The sequence below is a fragment of the Gekko japonicus genome, unplaced genomic scaffold (assembly GCF_001447785.1).
Source record: "Gekko japonicus isolate JY-2015 unplaced genomic scaffold, Gekko_japonicus_V1.1 scaffold1940, whole genome shotgun sequence".
Taxonomy (NCBI): Eukaryota; Metazoa; Chordata; class Lepidosauria; order Squamata; family Gekkonidae; genus Gekko; species Gekko japonicus.
In genome coordinates, this window is record NW_015162539.1 from 50,165 (window position 1) to 69,234 (window position 19,070).

Consider the following 19,070-nt stretch of genomic DNA (forward strand, 5'->3'; position numbering starts at 1 on the left):
CCGCTCACGCCGGCTCCGAGGAGGAGGAGGAGGAGGCGTCGTTCGCAGAGCGTCTCCTGCGCATGCGCAGGAGACGCTCTTGCACTTTCGGGGGGATTTAAACTTCCCCCCGAAATTTTTTTTAACTTTTTTTATTTTTGTGCACACGTGGGGACTGGCCCACGTGTGCACAAACCTCCCCCGTTCCCCCAGGTGCCCCCAAAGTGCAGATTTAGATATCCGCACTCCGGGGGCAACTTCAGCATTAGTATAAGGATATGGAGCAGAGGTCCATCAGTGGCTATTAGCCACAAGGTATAGATAGGGACTCTGGGGCAAGCGATGCTCTGTCATCTTGGTGCTTGGGGGGGGGGTCAACAGTGGGAGGGCTTCTAATGCCCTGGCCCCACTGGTGGACCTCCTGATGGCACCTGGTATTTCTGGCCACTGTGTGATACAGAGTGTTGGACTGGATGGGCCTTTGGCCTGATCCAACATTGGCATCTCTTAAACTGACCTTGGGCCAGTTACAGACTCGGACTAACCTACTGCACAGGGTTGTTGTGAGGATAGAATGGGGGAAAGGAGAGTGATATCAGCCGCTTTGGGTCCCCACTGGGATGAAAGGCAGGATATAAATAAAGTAAATAAAAATAAATAAAATCCTTCCACTCAGCAACATTATAACAGGGGCCCGGTCTGTAATGAATAACCAGAACGTTTTATTCTAGGCCACGAATAAAGTTTCCCGGTGCTTAGTTTTCAAAACACTGCCCTCCTCCAATGTGTCAGGAGGCAGTGTAAAAATAGGGGGCACCGAGAAGAAGAGAAGAGATTGGATTCATACCCCGCCCTTGTTCAGTGCAAGGAAATTAAGATATTAGAGTTGAACTGACGAATAACAAGTTTTTCCCTGCCTCCTGGCTGGTTCCCACCCATCTTGCTGGAGCCTGCCTTACGGGAGGGTATCGATGCCATCTTCTCAAGCGGCCGCTGCGGGTTTAGCACATCGGTCTGCCTCGCACGGGTGGTTTGATGCCCTCCATAACCTCCTCCCTCCAGTTTCCATAGCGATCAGGCCAACCTGTGATATCCCCAATGGTGGGGAGAAAAATAGCTCTTCTGTCAACCCTTTAATGCAGCGTTTGGAACTGGGCATGCCTCACCCACGCTCAGTCTCTGCACTCAAGGGCACAGAAGTGCCAGGAGAAGTGTGAGTTGGCATACTGCCAGGGCGGGGGAAATTAATCACAGGCCTAGGGTACCAATCCGAAGAAGGAGAAGGAGAGGAGGAGGAGGAGGAGATTGGATTTATACCGCACCCTTCACTACCCAAAGGAGTCTCAGAGCGGCTTACAAACTCCTTTCCCTCCCCCTCCCCACAACAGACACCCTGTGAGGTAGGTGGGGCTGAGAGAGCTCATGACAGAAACTGCTCTTTTTCAAGAACAGCTCTTATCAGAACTACGGCTTGCCCAAGGTCATCCAGCCAGGTGCAAGTGGAGGAGCGAGGAATCAAACCCGGTTCTCCCAGATTGGAGTCCGTGTGCTTAACCACGACACCAAACTGAAGAAGAAGAAGAAGAGATTGGATTTATACCCCACCCTTCACTACCCGAAGGAGTCTCAGAATGGCTTACAAACTCCTTTCCCCCTCCCCACAACAGACACCCTGTGAGGCAGGTGGGACTGAGAGAGCTCTGACAGAAACGGCTCTTTTTCAAGAACAGCTGTGCCAGAACTAAGGCTTGCCCAAGGTCATCCAGAAGAAGAAAAAGAGATTGGATTTATACCCCTCCCTTCACTACCCAAAGGTGTCTTAGAGCGGCTGACAAACTCCTTTCCCTTCCCCTCCCCACGACAGACACCCTGTGAGGTACATGGGGCTGAGAGAGCTCTTGACAGAAACTGCTCTTTTTCACAAACAGCTCTGACAGAACTATGGCTTGCCCAAGGTCATCCAGCAGGTGCAAGCGTAGGAGTGGGGAATCAAACCCGGTTCTCCCAGATTAGAGTCCGCGCACTTAACCACTACACCAAACTGGAATTGCAAGCCACTTTGAGACTCCTTAGGGTAAAGGAAAGCAGGGTGTAAAAACTCATCTTCATCATCATCATCTTCCTCCTCCTCTCCCCCCATGACAGGCACCTTGTGAGGTAGGTAGGGCTGAGAGAGCTCTGAGAGAACTGTGACTGGGCCAAGGTCACCCAGCAGGCTGTTGGAAATGGCAATGTCTTTTGTACAAAGAAGAAGAGAAGAAGCCTCTGCCGGGGGCAGCAAGAAGACAGGATAGTGAGGTCAACGCCTTCTCTCCCCTTAAATGAGGTCATTCTTTGTCTGTCTCCAGACTGCTATTCTTAGGGTAGTTTCCCCCTTCTTCTCAGAAGTGCCGCACTCAGCCTTACCTTCTCTCTCAGCTAGAAGTGTAGTTAGGAACCTCTCTCTCTCTGTCTCACCTCTTTCCTATCAAGTATGTTAATTCCTAAATAAACCTTTATCTGCTCTTTAATCAGGTCATGCACCGTTGCCGTGTTAATTACTCTGCCAACAGAGGCGTCATGGGGAGCAGTGGGGACCCAAACCCAGTCCTCCAGATTAGAGTTTGCCACTCTTAACCGCTACACCACGCTGGGTCTCAGGTCAGCGTTCTGACCTTGTGTCCTGAAAATCTCCTCTACTGTGGGCTAGTAGCAATTGTGCTGAGGGAGCCCGTCGGTGTCCTGAATTCATGAGAAGAGGTGTAAGAACATCAGAGAAGCCAAAAACACCAGGTGCCATCAGGAGGTCCACCAGTGGGGCCTGGACATTAGAAGCCCTCCCACTGTTGGCCCCCCCAAGCACCAAGAATACAGAGCATCACCTGCCCCAGACTGAGATCTCCTGTCTATACCTTGTGGCTAACAGCCACGGATGGACCTCTGCTCCATATGTTTATCTAATTCCCTCTTGAAGCCATCCATGCTTGTAGCTGCCACCACCTCCTGTGGCAGTGAATTCCAAGTGTTAATCATTCTTTGGGTGAAGAAGACTGTCTGTTTTGCCTCTGTATGGGTGCGATCATACGTACCAAAGCGGCGGCAACGGTGCGATTCCCCCGCGGAGTACAGAGGCGCGATCAGACAGACACATCTGTCCAGCGTCCCGAAGTTGTTGGTGGGGTGTTCTATCGCGCTGCAGGAGCGTGGAAAAAAGCCACCAGGTAAAACCTTCTAGTGTGCGGAACTGCGGGGCGTGCGGGCGGAAGTGTGATCGCGCAAATGTGCGTCATCGCAGCCCGGGGCAAACAGCTTCGCTTCCCGGCCACATTTTCTCCCTTATGTGACCGCAGCTTATGAGGAACTGATGTGGGCCTTAAGAACATAAGAGATGCCAGTGTTGGATCAGGCCAAAGGCCCATTCCGTCCAACATTCTGTCACACAGTGGCCAAAAATACCAGATGCCATCAGGAGGTCCAGGGGAGGAGGTGCCCATTTTCTCCCTTATGTGACCGCAGCTTATGAGTAACTGATGTGGGCCTTAAGAACATAAGAGACGCCAGTGTTGGATCAGGCCAAAGGCCCATCCAGTCCAACATTCTGTCACACAGTGGCCAAAAATACCAGATGCCATCAGGAGGTCCAGCAGTGGGGCCAGGACACTAGAAGCCCTCCCACTGTTGACCCCCCCCAAGCACCAAGATGACAGAGCATCATTTGCCCCAGAGCTCCTGTCTATACCTTGTGGCTAATAGCCACTGATGGACCTCTGCTCCATATGCTTATCCAATTCCCTCTTGAAGCCGTCCATGCTTGTAGCTGCCACCACTTCCTGTGGCAGTGAATTCCACGTGTCACTCTTTGGGTGAAGAAGGACTTCCGTTTATCTTTCCTTTCCTTCCTGTCAGCTCCTGCAATGGGGGTCAGGGTTGCTTATTCCCAGTGCCACCGAGAGATGTAGCAGAAGTGTCCTCTCTCCAAAGAAACTCTCTGTGGCTTCTGAATACCCAAATATTGTGCCATGTGGTGAGCAATGTTCCCTCTAAGCTGTGGAGTCTTGTGAGCAAAAATTCTACTTCGTGAGCCACTGGCATTAAAGTTGTGAGTGACCGATTTGGCTACTGCATAAGTTAGTTTGCTCTGGTGCCATCCTTCCTGAGCTAAGACAAAAATGTGTGAGCCGGAGGCTGAAAAACTGTGAGCTAGCTCGCACTAACTCAGGTTAGACTGGTTGTGAGAGGGGGGCCGTCTCCCTCGCATCCTGCTAGTTGGCTCCCCGGAAACATCTGGTGGGTGTCTCAAACTGCCTTCTCCCCAGGCCTGGGAATTTAGCCACGGCCTTTCTGAGTCCAGACGAGAGAGGGGAGGAGGTGCCCGCTCTGTCATTTACGTGGGAGGTGTCACACAGTTTTTCTTCCGCTGCTGCTCAGGAAAAAAGAGGGCTAATTTTGAAAGATGGTTGTCTTTGGCAGACGGGGCTGTTTGGGTTCCGATGCCAACCAGCCTCATGGGATTTTCCACTTCCAGGCTGCCGGGATGTGGTTCCCAGCTGGGTTCTTATGCAGCATGGGCCTTTCGTTTACACACACGTTTCTGCCGCCCTTGGTTGTCAAACAGGTGCTGGGGGTTTATGAAAGGAGAAACCTGGAAAGCCTGTTGGATCAGAGCTCAGCAAGTAGGTGAGTTTGCTTCGCAAGGGTCAGTGGAGGTGTTCTCATAGGACCTGCTTTCCTCACCACAGCCGCAGTATTTATTCATTTAATGTTCAAAAAGAAGAGATTGGATTTATACCCCGCCCTTCACTTGGAGTCTCAGAGCAGCTCACAATCTCTTTCCCCTTCCCTGCCCCACAACAGACACCCTGTGAGGTAGGTGGGGCTGAGAGAGATCTGAGAACAGCTCTGAGAGAACTTGTGACTGACCCAAGGTCACACCAGCAGCTGCATGGGGAGAAGAAGTGGGGGATCAAACCTGGTTCTCCCAGATTAGAGTTCGCGCTCCTAACCGCTACACCAAACTGGCTCTCCTCTCCTCCATCTTATTCCTCACAACCACCCTGAGAGGTAGGTTAGGCTGAGAGAGAATGGCTGGCCCAGGTCACCCAAGCAAGATTCCATAGCACAAGTGAGGAATTTGAACCCTGTGAGGTAGGTTAGGCTGAAAGGGTATGACTGCCCCAGGTTACCACAGCAACACTCCATGGCAGAAGTGAGGAATTCGGACCCAGGTCTCCCGGATACTAGTCTGACACTCTTGACCACTATACCACACTGTCTCTCCTATTGGGGAGCATGTATGGGGAAATCAGGGGTCATTTCCTGCAGGAGCACACAGGAGTGGGGCTCCGGCAGTAAAGAGCCCAGGGGGCAGGCACATGCAACAAGCCCCACCCCCTGCTCCCAGCAGCCCTCAGTCAGAGCAGGAAGCAGCCAGGTAAGCTGCAGAGCCCACCCCGAGCCCCCCCCCCCCAGCCCCCCGATCCAAAACAGTCCAGTGGCACCTTTAAGGCCAAGTTTTATTCAGGTACAAGCTCTCCCTCCTCTGTGAGGACAGATCTGCATGTCCCCCCCCCCCAATAGCTAGCAATCCAAAACAGTTCAGTGGAGCCTGAGCGGTGGGTGTTGCCTTCTGACACACTTCCGGTGATGTCAGGGGGTGTGGCACATGCAAATAAGTTATGCTAATGAGTTATGCTAATGAGTTCCTGCACCTTTTTTCCTACAAAATGACCCGTGGGGGAAATGATTTCCCTTTGACGGAAAGAAGGGTCCATTTCAGGCGAGTGGGCCCCGTGGTCAAATTCAGCTTCCTTTCATGGTTTAACAAACATGATGAGCAGACTGAAGACATTCTTTATCCACCTCTTTTCTCATAACACAATGAGTCATGGACACCCAGTGAAATTGGTTAACAATAGATTCAGGACAGACCAATTTCACTGAGTGTCCTTGAATCATCCCTGCACAAAATTAACTTGCAGAACTGGGTACAGGCTTGGGTGGCACTTCAAAATGCATTAAAAGAAGTGGAAGTTCAGTCTCTTGACAGCTGTTCGTGTTCAGGTGCAGGATACCTCCGAATGCCATGGCCTTCCCACCCTGCATCCTGGCAATTTCTGGCTGCTCTCAGTTAGCAATGGAACATAAGAACATAAACAGACCCCTGCTGGATCAGACCAGTGGTCCATCTAGTCCAGCATCCTGTCTCACACAGGGGCCAACCAGTTCCTCTGGAGGGCCAACAACAGAGCATAGAGGCTGAGGCCTTCATAAGAACATCAGAAGAGCCCTGCTGGATCAGTCCAGTGGCCCATCTAGTCCAGCCTCCTGTCTCACACAGGGGCCAACCGGTTCCTCTGGAGGGCCAACAACAGGGCAGAGAGGCCGAGGCCTTCACAAGAACATCAGAAGAGCCCTGCTGGATCAGACCAGTGGTCCATCTAGTCCAGCATCCTGTCTCACACAGTGGCCAGCCAGTTCCTCTGGAGGGCCAACAACGGGGCAGAGAGGCCAAGGCCTTCATAAGAACATCAGAAGAGCCCTGCTGAATCAGACCAGTGGTCCATCTAGTCCAGCATCCTGTCTCACACAGTAGCCAACCAGTTCCTCTGGAGAGCCAACAACAGGGCAGAGAGGATGAGGCCTTCCCTGGTAAGAAATAAGAAGAGCCCTGCTGGATCAGACCAGTGGTCCATCTGGTCCAGCATCCTGTCTCACACAATGGCCGGTAGCTTTAAAGTAGATGGTAACAGCCAAGAAGTGCTTCGGAAAAAGATCCCAGTGAAGGAAAACTGTATCCTAACTGCGCTCAATTAATTTTTAAATATTAAAGTGAACAAAATACAAAAATTATTCTTGAAGTACAAAATACATAAGACGAGTACACAATACATACAGGTATTCAATAGTCATTAGTTGTTGTATTGGCTGTTAACGGGAATGTTCAACCGTTTCAAAAGATACCTTCTTCTGAACAGATGAAGGAAAATGAAGAACATGTGACGTCTCTGGTCAGTTTTTCAACTGGTAAAAAGGTAAAGTTTCCCTTGCTCGAAAGCCAGTTGAGTTCGACTCTAGGGTTGCGGTGCTCATCTCCATCTCAAAGCCGAAGAGCCAGCGCTGTCCGAAGACGTTTCTGTGGTCATGTGGCCGGCATGACTAAACACCGAGGCGCACGGAACGCTGTTGCCTTCCCACTGAAGTGGTACCTGTTTATCTACTTGCAATTTCTTGCTCTTGAACTGCTAGGTTGGCAACTGGTACATTTCAAGAAATCCATTATTTTCTTCTACATGTCAAAACATTACTGAGAGGAAGTTCCTGATGATTCTACATAGGGCAGTCTTACAGCACTTATAAAGACTTGATAACAGACAGGAGCACGACTGTAGCGAAAGCGAACGCTGACTGTGCTGTGCTCACAGTATATAGGTATACTGTGATTCTGGTTTACATTTTACACACCGATGCTTTGGTTTCTCTTTCTGCCGGGTGGCACCGTCAGGAGGTTTTTCTGGGATGTGCCGGAGCTGTCCGCAGCGACACGTAGCTAGAGAGTCCTCTAGAGGGCGCCAGATTCGTTTCCTGAGCTGTCAGCAAGAGGATTAATGTCAGTGCCCAGGCCCAGGGCAGAGGCACCCTCCCCCCCATGCAGACTAGGGCCCCCAGGGAGCCGAAAATGCACTTTCTGGTTTGGAAAGAAACACCTTGTAGGGTTGCCAAACTCCAGGTGGCATCTGGAGATCTCCTGTTATTACAGTTGATCTCCAGATGACCGAGATTAGTTTTCCTCTGGAGGAAACGGCTGCTTTGGAGAGGGGACTCTGTGGCATTTGACCCTGCTGAGGTCCCTCCCCTCCCCAGACCCCACCCTCGCTTTTCTTAAATACTTTTTATTGCTTTTCTTCCTACACACGACAAAGACTATACCCTACAAAGCTAAAACTACAAGGAGAGTAACAAGAACCTTTGATAGGCTAATCAGATGCTTTAAGTATATGTCTACATGCTAAAAATTTCATTCAATTCTTTAAAATCTAATAAAAGTGTTAAAAAAGAAAGAGCATAAAGGCATTTTTCATATTACATCACATCTGGTTGAGAATATAAGTAAGTTAAATGTTAACATAGGTAATCTCAGATCTTCACTTAGATTTCTTCTTAGCTTCGGTTTTCTTCTTCTTTTGCCAGGGGAGATTTACATCAAAAGTTTTAGGAACCGCAGCTCCTAAATCCGAATCCGAGTCAAAGATTTCACCCCAAAGACACGGAAGTAGCTGTAGAAGATGAACTACCTGTATTGGATTTCCGTCGTTCGCTGTTTTCCCCCCGTTGCATTTTCTTCCTCTGCTCCATTTCTCTGTTTGGTTGAAGATTGTTGCTGTTTAAGAAAGAGTTCTGCTTTTAATAGAGAGTCAATGGGTGTGGTCAGACGGTGTGCTGGGAGCGGGTTAAACTGCTCCGGCTCCATGCGGTTTCTTTTTAGCCTGGAGAATCGCGATCACACTCACCTCCTTGCTCCGGATCGCTGAGTGTGTTTTTCAGCCATGCATTAAAAAAAATTGTTCTTTATATGTGTTTTTGTGTTAGGCATTTTTGTGTAAATTGCTTTACAGTTCCACCTACACAGCCGGCAAACTGAAGAAGCTGAAGGAAACACATCTTTTAAGTACCTAGAACCAGGGGTCATTTCCTGCAGGAGTGCACAGGAGTGGAGCTCCAGTAGTAAGGAGCCCAGGGGGCGGGCACATGCGACAAGCCCCACCCCCTGCTCCCAGCAGCCCTCAGTTAGGCCACAAGAAGCAAGAAACAGCCAGGTAAGTTGCAGAGCCCCCCTCCCGGCCCGCCTTCAGGTACAACCTCTCCCTCCTCTGCGAGGACAGATCTGCGCGTTCCCCCCCCCCCATAGCTAGCAATCCAAAACAGTCCAGTGGCACCTTTAAGACCAAGTTTTATTCAGGTACAAGCTCTCCCTCCTCTGTGAGGACAGATCTGCACATTCCCCCCCCCCCAATAGCTAGCAATCCAAAACAGTCCAGTGGAGCCTGAGCGGTGGGTGTTGCCGTCTGACACACTTCCGGTGATGTCAAGGGGTGTGGCATATGCAAATAAGTTATGCAAATAATGAGCTCCTGTACCTCTTTTTCTACGAAATGACCCCTGCCTAGAACGCTATATAGTATGACTTCATAATTGTCCGCAGTGGAGGGGAAGGTGATGGAGGGGATGTTTAAAGGGATAGTGGGCTGGGCTACAAGGCCAGGATCCAACAGTACCGGAAGATTTTCCCCTCCATCTTTGTACCATGTTTAAAAGCAGTGACCCCCTAGCCTTGTGGCTAGCCTCTGGGGCCTTGCAAATGAACCTGTACTGGAACTTCCCCAGGAAACTGAGGGCAAGTGCGTGGGTCTTCTTCCCCTCCCTCCTTCATGGGCTTTGCCAATCGTGGGCCGCAGAGGACAAACGCGGCCGAGATGTTTTTGATCCCCCCACCCCACCTTCTCCAGGAGCAATTATTATTAGCAATTAAGCAATTAGGACTCCTTAATTAACGCCCCGCTAATTGCACGCGCCATCTCTCGACATCAGAAGATTGGACTTTCGTTGGAGTCCCTGGGAAGATGTGATGAGAGCACGCTCTCCCGGCTTAATAAGAGGCTGTTTCTACAGGGAAACTGGGGAGGGAGGGAACAGTTCATCAGAATGATTTGGAAAAGCCGGTGACGGAAACTAATCAGTTGCAAAAGAGGAAGAAGATCTGTGGGAAATGAGCGGCGACAATCCAAACAGAACCTCCATGTTCCAAGGCAGTCTGTCTCCGGATGACCGAATGCTGGAGAAAAGGGGAGGCTGTTGTCTTCACCGTCGCCTTGCTTTGGGTTCTTCCCACCTTAGAAAAGGGATGCTAGAAGGAGAAGGAAAAGAGGAAGAGGAAGTGATTGGATTTATAACCCACCCTACACTCGGAGTCTCAGAGCGGCTTACAATCGCCTTTCCCTTCCCCTCCCCACAACAGACACCCTGTGAGCCGTGTTCCCTCTAAGCTGAGTGAGTGTGAGCTAGCTCACAGTTTTTTAGCCTCCGGCTCACACATTTTTGTCTTCGCTCGGGAAGGAGGGCTCCAGAGCAAACTGATTGATGCAGTAGCCAAATCGCTCGCTCACAACTTTAATACCAGTAGAACTTTGCTCACAGGATCCCACAGCTTAGAGGGAGCATTGCCTGTGAGGTGAGGTGGGATGGGGGGCTGAGAGAGCTCTTTTGAGGACTGCTCTTTCCCGAACAGCTCTGAGAGAACCTGTGACTGACCCAAGGTCACACCAGCAGCTGCATGCGGCGGCGTGGGGAATCAAACCCGGTTCTCCCAGATCAGAGTCCACCACTCTTAACCACTACACCAAACGCGTTTGTACAGGATGGAGTGACATACATTCAACTCACGCAAGTTTGTGCTACCAGAATTATTGGTGGAGTTTAATTGGCTATACCGGAGGCCTATCCTATATAATAATAATAATAATAATAAAACCCAAATACATAAGTATTTAGGATACAACATCTGGCCTTATACTGCATATGTATTTAACATCTTATGTTAAAAAAATTTTTTGAATGTATGTCAAGTTTGTAATTTAGATTGTGACCACTGAGGAAGCCCCTTTGGGGGGCCGAAACGCGTTTGGTTCAGTTGCACAGCACTAACCCATCTATGTATGAATGTTGAGAAGTTTTTTATGTCTGAATGGTATATTTTTAATGAATCTAAGTTTTAAAATGTGTACACCTGAATAAATTTTGTATTTTCATAATATTTAGTGTCAGCTTAACCCTCGTGGATCCATAGCAACTTTTTGGGTTGAGTTTTCCTTCCCCACCCTTTTTTCCCTTCCCCCTTCCCCCTCCTTTTTGTTCGTATTGCAACTGAGCTCCAGGCGACATAAATCCCTTGTTTATGTATTTATGTATTTAATTTGCTTAAAACATCTGTTCCACTTATCCTGGAGAAAAGGTGGACTGCATGGCATTCATAAGGTGGACTGCATGGCATTCTAGCCTACGGAGGCCCCTCCTCTCCCTAAATCCAGCTCTCCCCGGCTCCACCCTCAAATCTCCAGGTATTTCCAAACGTGGCGTTGGCAACTCGAGCAGAGATGGACCTTTGGTGTCTGACCCAGGAATATGCCAGAGTAATGAATGAGGGATCCTCTGTGTTCAGAAGCAGTCTACCTTGCGCTGCCAGGTCTGGGATGGGAAATACCTGGAGATTTGGGGTGTGGAGCCTGAGGAGGGCTGGATTGAGGGAGGGGCTTCAGTGGGGTATAAGTCCATAGAGGCCACCTTCAAAAGCGGCCATTTTTATCCAGGTGAACTGACCTCCGTTGCCTGGAGATGAGTTGTAATCAGGGGTCATTCTGTAGAAAAAGAGGTGCAGGAGCTCATTAGCATAACTCATTGGCATGACTCATTTGCATATGCCACACCCCCTGACATCACCGGATGTGTATCAGAAGGCAACACCCACCGTTCAGGCTCCACTGGACTGTTTTAGATTGCTAGCTAGGGGTGGGGGGGACGTGCAGATCTGTCCTCGCAGAGGAGGGAGAGCTTGTGCCTGAATAAAACCTGGTCTTAAAGGTGCCACTGGACTGTTTTGGACCGGAGATCCTGGGGGAGCTCTGCAACTTACCTGGCTGCTTCTTGCTCTGACTGAGGGCTGCTGGGAGCAGGGGGTGGGGCTTGTTGCATGTGCCCGCCCCCTGGGCTCTTCATTGCTGGAGCTCCGCTCCTGTGCGCTCCTGCAGGAAATGACCCCTGGTTGTAATCAATGCGCCCTCTAAGCTGTGGAGTCTTGTGAGCCAAAGGTCTACTTTGTGAGCTGCTGGCATTAAAGTTGTGAGCGAGCGATCTGGCTACTGCATGAATTAGTTTACTCTGGAGCCCTCCTTCCTGAGCGAAGACAAAAATGTGGGAGCCGGAGGCTAAAAAACCGTGAGCTAGCTCACACTAACTCAGCTTAGAGGGAACACTGGTTGTAATCCCAGGAGATCCCCAGCCGTCACCTGGAGGCCAACGACCCAAAGCATACCTCTGAAAAGCATGTCGGGTCAGGACTGTGCTGGACTGGACTGTAATTCCAGACGCTGTTTCAAACAAAGTCATGGAAAATCCCAGATTCATTGAAAAAGGAGCAGAAATCGCTGTTATCCCTTCACAAAACTCAAATCTCTGTGCAAACGGGGTTCTCTAGGAATGGGAAGGGCCCTAACTGTAGAAGCCAAGTAAGGAGAATGAACCTTCCCGACCAGATACCTTCGTCTTCTTATAACGAATGTGATCTGTAAATTTAAAAAATATATATACCTTTCACCTTATCATATTGGCACTCCGAAAGATTACAACTGTTCACAACCGAGGGAGATGATCCTTCCTGTGTCATTAGCACTGCTTTATTTCCCAAACATTAAAAAAATTCAGATTCAAATTAGGGTGCAGGGAAGAAGGCGTAGGGGGGAACCCTCAGTGGCACATTACGGTGAGCAAATGAGAAATGCCGGCTAATTTGTCTCCGGCCCATTTGGCGCGATCATGTAACTGGTGCCTCCAAATTGCATCAGTTTCCTCATCAGCTCCCGTAAACACAAGCTGTCTCCAGGGGCTCTCGTTCTCTAAGGATGGTGGATCCAGCAGCCACTCAGTTTGCGACCTGCGATGCTGGCGTGTAAATGCGTTCGTGCAGGTGTGTGTCGGAGAGAAGAAGAGTAAGCCCCTCTATGACATTATTCTTGTTAATAATAATATAGTCATGTAGCACCGTTAGTGCTCCAACTGCTTTGCAGAGTTCAGGGGAAAGGTCCCTGTTCCTGAGGAGAGTACAAAATAATCAAAATAATCTTTCTTTCTTTCTTTCTTTCTTTCTTTCTTTCTTTCTTTCTTTCTTTCTTTCTTTCTTCCTTCCTTCCTTCCTTCCTTCCTTCCTTCCTTCCTTCCTTCTCTTTCTCTCTTTCTCTCTTTCTCTCTTTCTCTCTTTCTCTCTTTCTCTCTTTCTCTCTTTCTCTCTTTCTCTCTTTCTCTCTTTCTCTCTTTCTCTCTTTCTCTCTTTCTCTCTTTCTCTCTTTCTCTCTTTCTCTCTTTCTCTCTTTCTCTCTTTCTCTCTTTCTCTCTTTCTCTCTTTCTCTCTTTCTCTCTTTCTCTCTTTCTCTCTTTCTCTCTTTCTCTCTTTCTCTCTTTCTCTCTTTCTCTCTTTCTCTCTTTCTCTCTTTCTCTCTTTCTCTCTTTCTCTCTTTCTCTCTTTCTCTCTTTCTCTCTTTCTCTCTTTCTCTCTTTCTCTCTTTCTTTCTTTCTTTCTTTCTTTCTTTCTTTCTTTCTTTCTTTCTTTCTTTCTTTCTTTCTTTCTTTCTGTTAGAGGCAGCATGGTGTCATGCTTAGAGTGTCCAACCCATTTTTCTGTCAAAGAGGTTTCCTCACACATTCCCCCCATTCGAAGATCCAGTGTGGTCTAGTGGTTAAGAGTGCTGGACTAGTATCTGAGAGACTCAGGTTGGAATCCCCACTCTGCCATGGAAGCTGGCTGGGTGACCCTGGCCTAACCTACCTCACAGGGTTGTTGTGAGTATAAAACGAAGCAGAAGGGAACGGTGTAAGCTGCTGTGGGTCCCCGTTGGGAAAGAAAGGGGGGGCATACAAATAAAGTAAGTAAGTAAATAAATTTAAAGTCCGCCATTCCCACTAAGACTCAAGGTGGGTTACAGTCAATGTTCCCTCTAAGCTGTGGAGTCTTGTGAGCAAAAATTCTACTTTGTGAGCTACTGGCATTAAAGTTGTGAGCAGGCAATTTGCTCTGGATGGAACCATAATTCCTGAGCTAAGACAAAAATGTGTGAGCCAGAGGCTAAAAAACTGTGAGCTAGCTCACACTACCTCAGCTTAGAGGGAACACTGGTTACAGTCTAAGTCCAATCCAGTTAACAGGATGGGACATCCGAAGAAGAAGAAGAAGCAGTTGAGGAGGAGGAGGAGGAGGAGGAGGAGGAGGAGGAGGTTGGATTTATACCCCGCCCTTCACTACCCGAAGGAGTCTTAGGGCGGCTCACAATCTCCTTTCCCTTCCCCTCCCTACAACAGACACCCTGTGAGGTAGGTGGGGCTGAGAGAGCTCTTGACAGAACTGCCCTTGAGAGAACACCTCTGAGAGAACTTGTGACTGACCCAAGGTCACACCGGCAGCTGCATGTGGAGGAGTGGGGAATCAAACCCGGTTCTCCCAGATTAGAGTCCGCGCTCCTGACCACTACACCAAACTGGCAATGAACAGTGCAGTAGGGTTTGGATTACAGAAACCGGAAGCAGCGCTTAAAGAAAGCTGGGGAAGAAGCATAAGCACTTAAACCTAACGTGTACATCGTAGGAGCGTACTTACAGCAACAAACAGGACACAGTCAGATAATCTACAGTCACTAGCCCTTTACCAAAGCATCTTTCTGATCTGTTTCCTTACAGTACAGCCTTCTTACCTTTGTAAAAAAAAACCTCAAACCTTCCTGAATTATGCAGTTTTGCATAGTTTGTGCAAGGGGGGGGGGAGGAAGCCTTCTGGACCTCTCAGGCAGGCCGTTCTGTACGGTGGGGGCCACGGTGGAGAAGGCCACGTGTATCAATCTTGCCCATTTGCAGGGTGGCCCCTACAGAAGGCCCTGCTCAGGTGAGTGAAGCCGTCATGATGGAGCAGAGGGAGAGAGTGGGCCACTGGTCTGATCCAGCAGGGCTCTTCTGATGTTCTGGTGTTGCAGAGCTAAGGCTGAATTAGCAGTAAGTCTGCCGCCTCCTGAGTCTGCCGCCAAGAGTTAAACCACGAGATTCTGACAAAAGTAGGAATTTCAGACAGACGATATAATCCGGAAGAGGAACGGTTCCCAAACGGTTTCTGGTCTGTCATTTCAGACAGAACCGTTTTAGAACCGGTTCCCTTCCGGAATATATTTGTAATTTCAGACACAAACGCTTCTGTCCCGTTTAGGAAACGGGGCTGAAGCGTTTTACCTGTCAACCGCTTCCAAGTAGTCTTCAGTTTCATCTCCCGGTTCCGATGCGTTTTTCCCCGCCGTTTTTCGCCCGCGCGGGCGAGCTCCAGCTTTTTTTTTGGGGGGGGGGAACATTCGCTTTATAGCATTATAGCGCTATAAAGCGAACATAAAAAAAAAAGCCGGAGATTGCCCCTGCGGCCGAAAAACAGCGGGGGGGAAAGCGGTGCAGTCTGAAATGGCAAACCGCTTCGGATCCAGCTCTTTACCGGAAGGGGAAAGCCATGTGTGAAATGGCAGCCCTATACCGGTTTACTCCACGACGGATCAAAAACAGCTTCAAAACGGGAAGTGTCGAACATTTTCTGAACATGGTTTGCAAGCCTACCCATCACTTCGATTTGTATAAATGTGTTGCTTTCCCCTTTAATGGCACATTGTCTGTCCCTTCTATTACACTGGAGCAGTTTTATTTATTCTTCAGTAATGTCTGTAACTAAGGTTGCCATCCCTTTGATTATACTGGAGCAGTTTTACTCAGGGGTCATTTCGTAGAAAAAGAGGTGCAGGAGCTCATTAGCATAGCTCATTAGCATAACTCATTTGCATATGCCACACCCCCTGACATCACCGGAAGTGTGTCAGAAGGCAACACCCACCGCTCAGGCTCCACTGGACTGTTTTGGATTCCTAGCTATTGGGGGGGGGGGGAACGTGCAGATCTGTCCTCTCAGAGGAGGGAGAGCTTGTACCTGAATAAAACTTGGTCTTAAAGGTGCCACTGGACTATTTTGGACCGGGGGGCCAGGGGGAGCTCTGCAGCTTACCTGGCTGCTTCGTGCTCTGATAGAGGGCTGCTGGGAGCAGGGGGTGGGGCTTGTTGCATGTGCCCGCCCCCTGGGCTCTTTACTGCCAGAGCCCCGCTCCTGTGGGCTCCCGCAGGAAATGACCCCTGGTTTTACTCATTCTTCAGTAATGTCTGTAACGAGGGTTGCCAGCTCCGGGTTGGGAAATATCTGGAGATTTTGGAGGTGGGGCCTGGGGATGACGTGGTTTGGAGAGGGGAGGGACCTCAGCAGGGTATAATGCCACAGAGTCCACCCTCCAAAGCAGCTATTTTCTCCAGGGGAACTGATCTTGGCTGCCTGGAGATCAATTGTAATAGAGGGAGATCTCCAGGCGTCACCTGGAAGTCGGCAACCCTTTCTGTAACAATCTCCACTCCCAACGACACCACCTGAGCGGACGGATCTAGTGGTAGTTTGCAGAGCCCTGAAAGTGTGAAAAGAAGGACAGCGGCCCTTAGATAGCTTAGCAGGATCCTGACTGTGAGACGTATGACTTCAAGCAAAAATTATCCCCCTCTCCCCCTTTGTTCATCCAACGGGGTATTTGATGCTGCTCTTGAGAAAAGAAAGGTTGCTCCAGAGCATCTTTCCTTACATGCCCCAACTGCGGTTTTTAGCACAATTCTCATAGAAGAGGAAGAAGAAGAAGAAGAAGAGGAGGAGGAGGAGGAGGAGATTGGATTTATACCCCACCCTTCACTACCCAAAGGTGTCTCAGAGCGGCTTACAAACTCCTTTCCCTTCTCCTCCCCACAACAGACACCCTGTGAGGCAGGTGGGACTGAGAGAGCTCTTGACAGAAACTGCTCTTTTTTCAAGGACAGCTCTTATCAGAACTAAGGCTTGCCCAAGGCCATCCAGCCAGGTGCAAGTGGAGGAGTGGGGGAATCAAACCCGGTTCTCCCAGATTAGAGTCCGCGCACTTAACCACTACACCAAACTGGCTTAGCGTAGTCCCTAGTGGAATCTGCCCCCCTATCTGAAATACCGGAATCAGGTGTTATTTCCTGCAGAAGCGCACAGGAGCAGAGCTCCGGCAGTAAAGAGCCCAGGGGGCGGGCACATGCAACAAGCCCCAGAAGCCCTCAGAGCAAGAAGCAGCCAGATAAGTTGCAGAGCTCACCCCGGCCGCCCGTCCCAAGACAGCCTAGTGGCACCTTTAAGACCAAGTTTTATTCAGGTACAAGCTCTCCCTCCTCTGTGAGGACAGATCTGCACGTCCCCCCCCCTAATAGCTAGCAATCCAAAACAGTCCAGTGGAGCCTGAGCGGTGGGTGTTGCCTTCTGACACACTTCAGGTGAGGTCAGGGGGTGTGGCATATGCAAATGAGTTATGCTAGTGAGTCATGCTAATGAGCTCCTGTACCTCTTTTTCTACAAAATGACCCCTGACTGGAATAATAATGCTTGCACTACACCAGGCAGCTGTTTTGTTTTTTTGGTCTTTCTCTATGGGGCCTGCGTGGGGGGGGGGGAGGCAGGCCTGGGTCAGGGTGCTTGTGGATTTCCCTTTCCTGCAGTCACCAGGCAGGAAGTTAGATTCAGGTGGTCAGCCGTGCTGGTCTGAAGCAGCAGAACAAAGTTTGAGCCCAGTGGCACCTTGAAGACCAGCAAAGTTGTACCTGAAGAAGTGTGCTTGCACACGAAAGCTGATGCTGTGAATAAAACTTGGTTGGTCTGAAAGGTGCCGGCGGACTCCAACTTTGCTCAAGCAGGAAGTGACTTTGACAAGATTTGTTTTGCAAAAATGAGCTGCCTGCCACCCTTTTGAGACCGAGAAAATGAACTGCCTGGTGTAGGGGGAAGTGTTTTTGCTGATGCCCACTTCTGGGTGGGGGATCCTTTCAAGGGGACAGCCCAGACGACTGCCGTGGGGCGCTACACACAAGGAACTGACCCCTGGAGCAGAGTTGCCAGCTCTGAGCTCGGAAATACCTGGAGATTTGGGGGGTGGAGCCTGGAAAGGTGGGGTTAGGGGAGGGGAGGGGCCTCAGCAGGGTACAATGCCTTCGAGCCCACCAGTGCTCCCTCTAAGCTGTGGAGTCTTGTGAGCAAAAATTCCGCTTTGTGAGCTACTAGCATTCAAGTTGCGAGCAAGCGATTTGGCCACTGCATCGATTAGTTTGCCTTGGAGCCCTCCTTCCTGAGCTAGGACAAAAATGTGTGAGCCAGAGGCTAAAAAACTGTGAGCTAGCTCACACCAACTCAGCTTAGAGGGAACACTGGCAGCCCAGCCTCCAAAGCAGCCAGATCTCCAGGTGCCATCTGGGGTTTGGAAACTTTAAAGGGCACATTTTTCAGTAGGTGCAGAATGTCTACGCTAAACCAGTTTGGCGTAGTGGTTAAGTGCGCGGATTCTAATCTGGGAAAACTGGGTTTGATTCCCCACTCCTCCACTTGCACGGGCTGGATGACCTTGGGCAAGCCGTAGTTCTGATAAGAGCTGTCCTTGAAAAAGAGCCGTTTCTCTCAAGAGCTCTCTCAGCCCCACCTACCTCACAGGGTGTCTGTTGTGGGGAGGGGAAGGGGAAGGAGTTTGTAAGCTGGAGAAGACCCTGATGCTGGGAAAGATTGAAAGTCAAAGAAGACGGGAACGGCAAAGGATGAGATGGTTAGACAGTGTCATAGATGCAACGAAGATGAAATTGAGACCACTTCAGAGGACGGTGGAAGACAGGAGGGCCTGGTGTGATCTGGTCCATGACTCGACTGTGTGATTGAACAACAACAACTGAGACTCCTTTGGGAAGTGAAGGGCGGGTATAAATCCAATCTCTTCTTCTTCTTCTTTTTGTAATTCATGGAGAATTTTTTGTTTTGTTTAATAGATCGAAAAACAAAGATTTTACCACACACACATCCCTTTGTTTTTGGTGATTTTTGCACGAGAAGTTTTAAACAGGAAAGAAAGGGGGAAACCGAGGCAGAGAGGAAAAGCAAATTCTCTGGGAGAAAAGAGAGAAACAGACTGAAACCTGGAAGGAAACTGAGGCAGGAATAAAGAAGGGAAATGTTTCCATGGCAGAACAGCAAGCAAGCAGAAGGGGAAACGTGTAGAAGAAAATGACTTTGCAGGAAAATAAGAAGAGATGGGGCGACAAAGTGTGGGGTGGGGGAAAGGGGTGGGGAAGCGTGCAGATCGGGAAGGAGACCTAAAAAGAACAGATCTGCTGTGCTTTTTAAAAGGATTTCAAAGAGCTGACCCCCCAGTCCACGTGTGAACCGGACTCATTCCAGGTTACACGAGAGT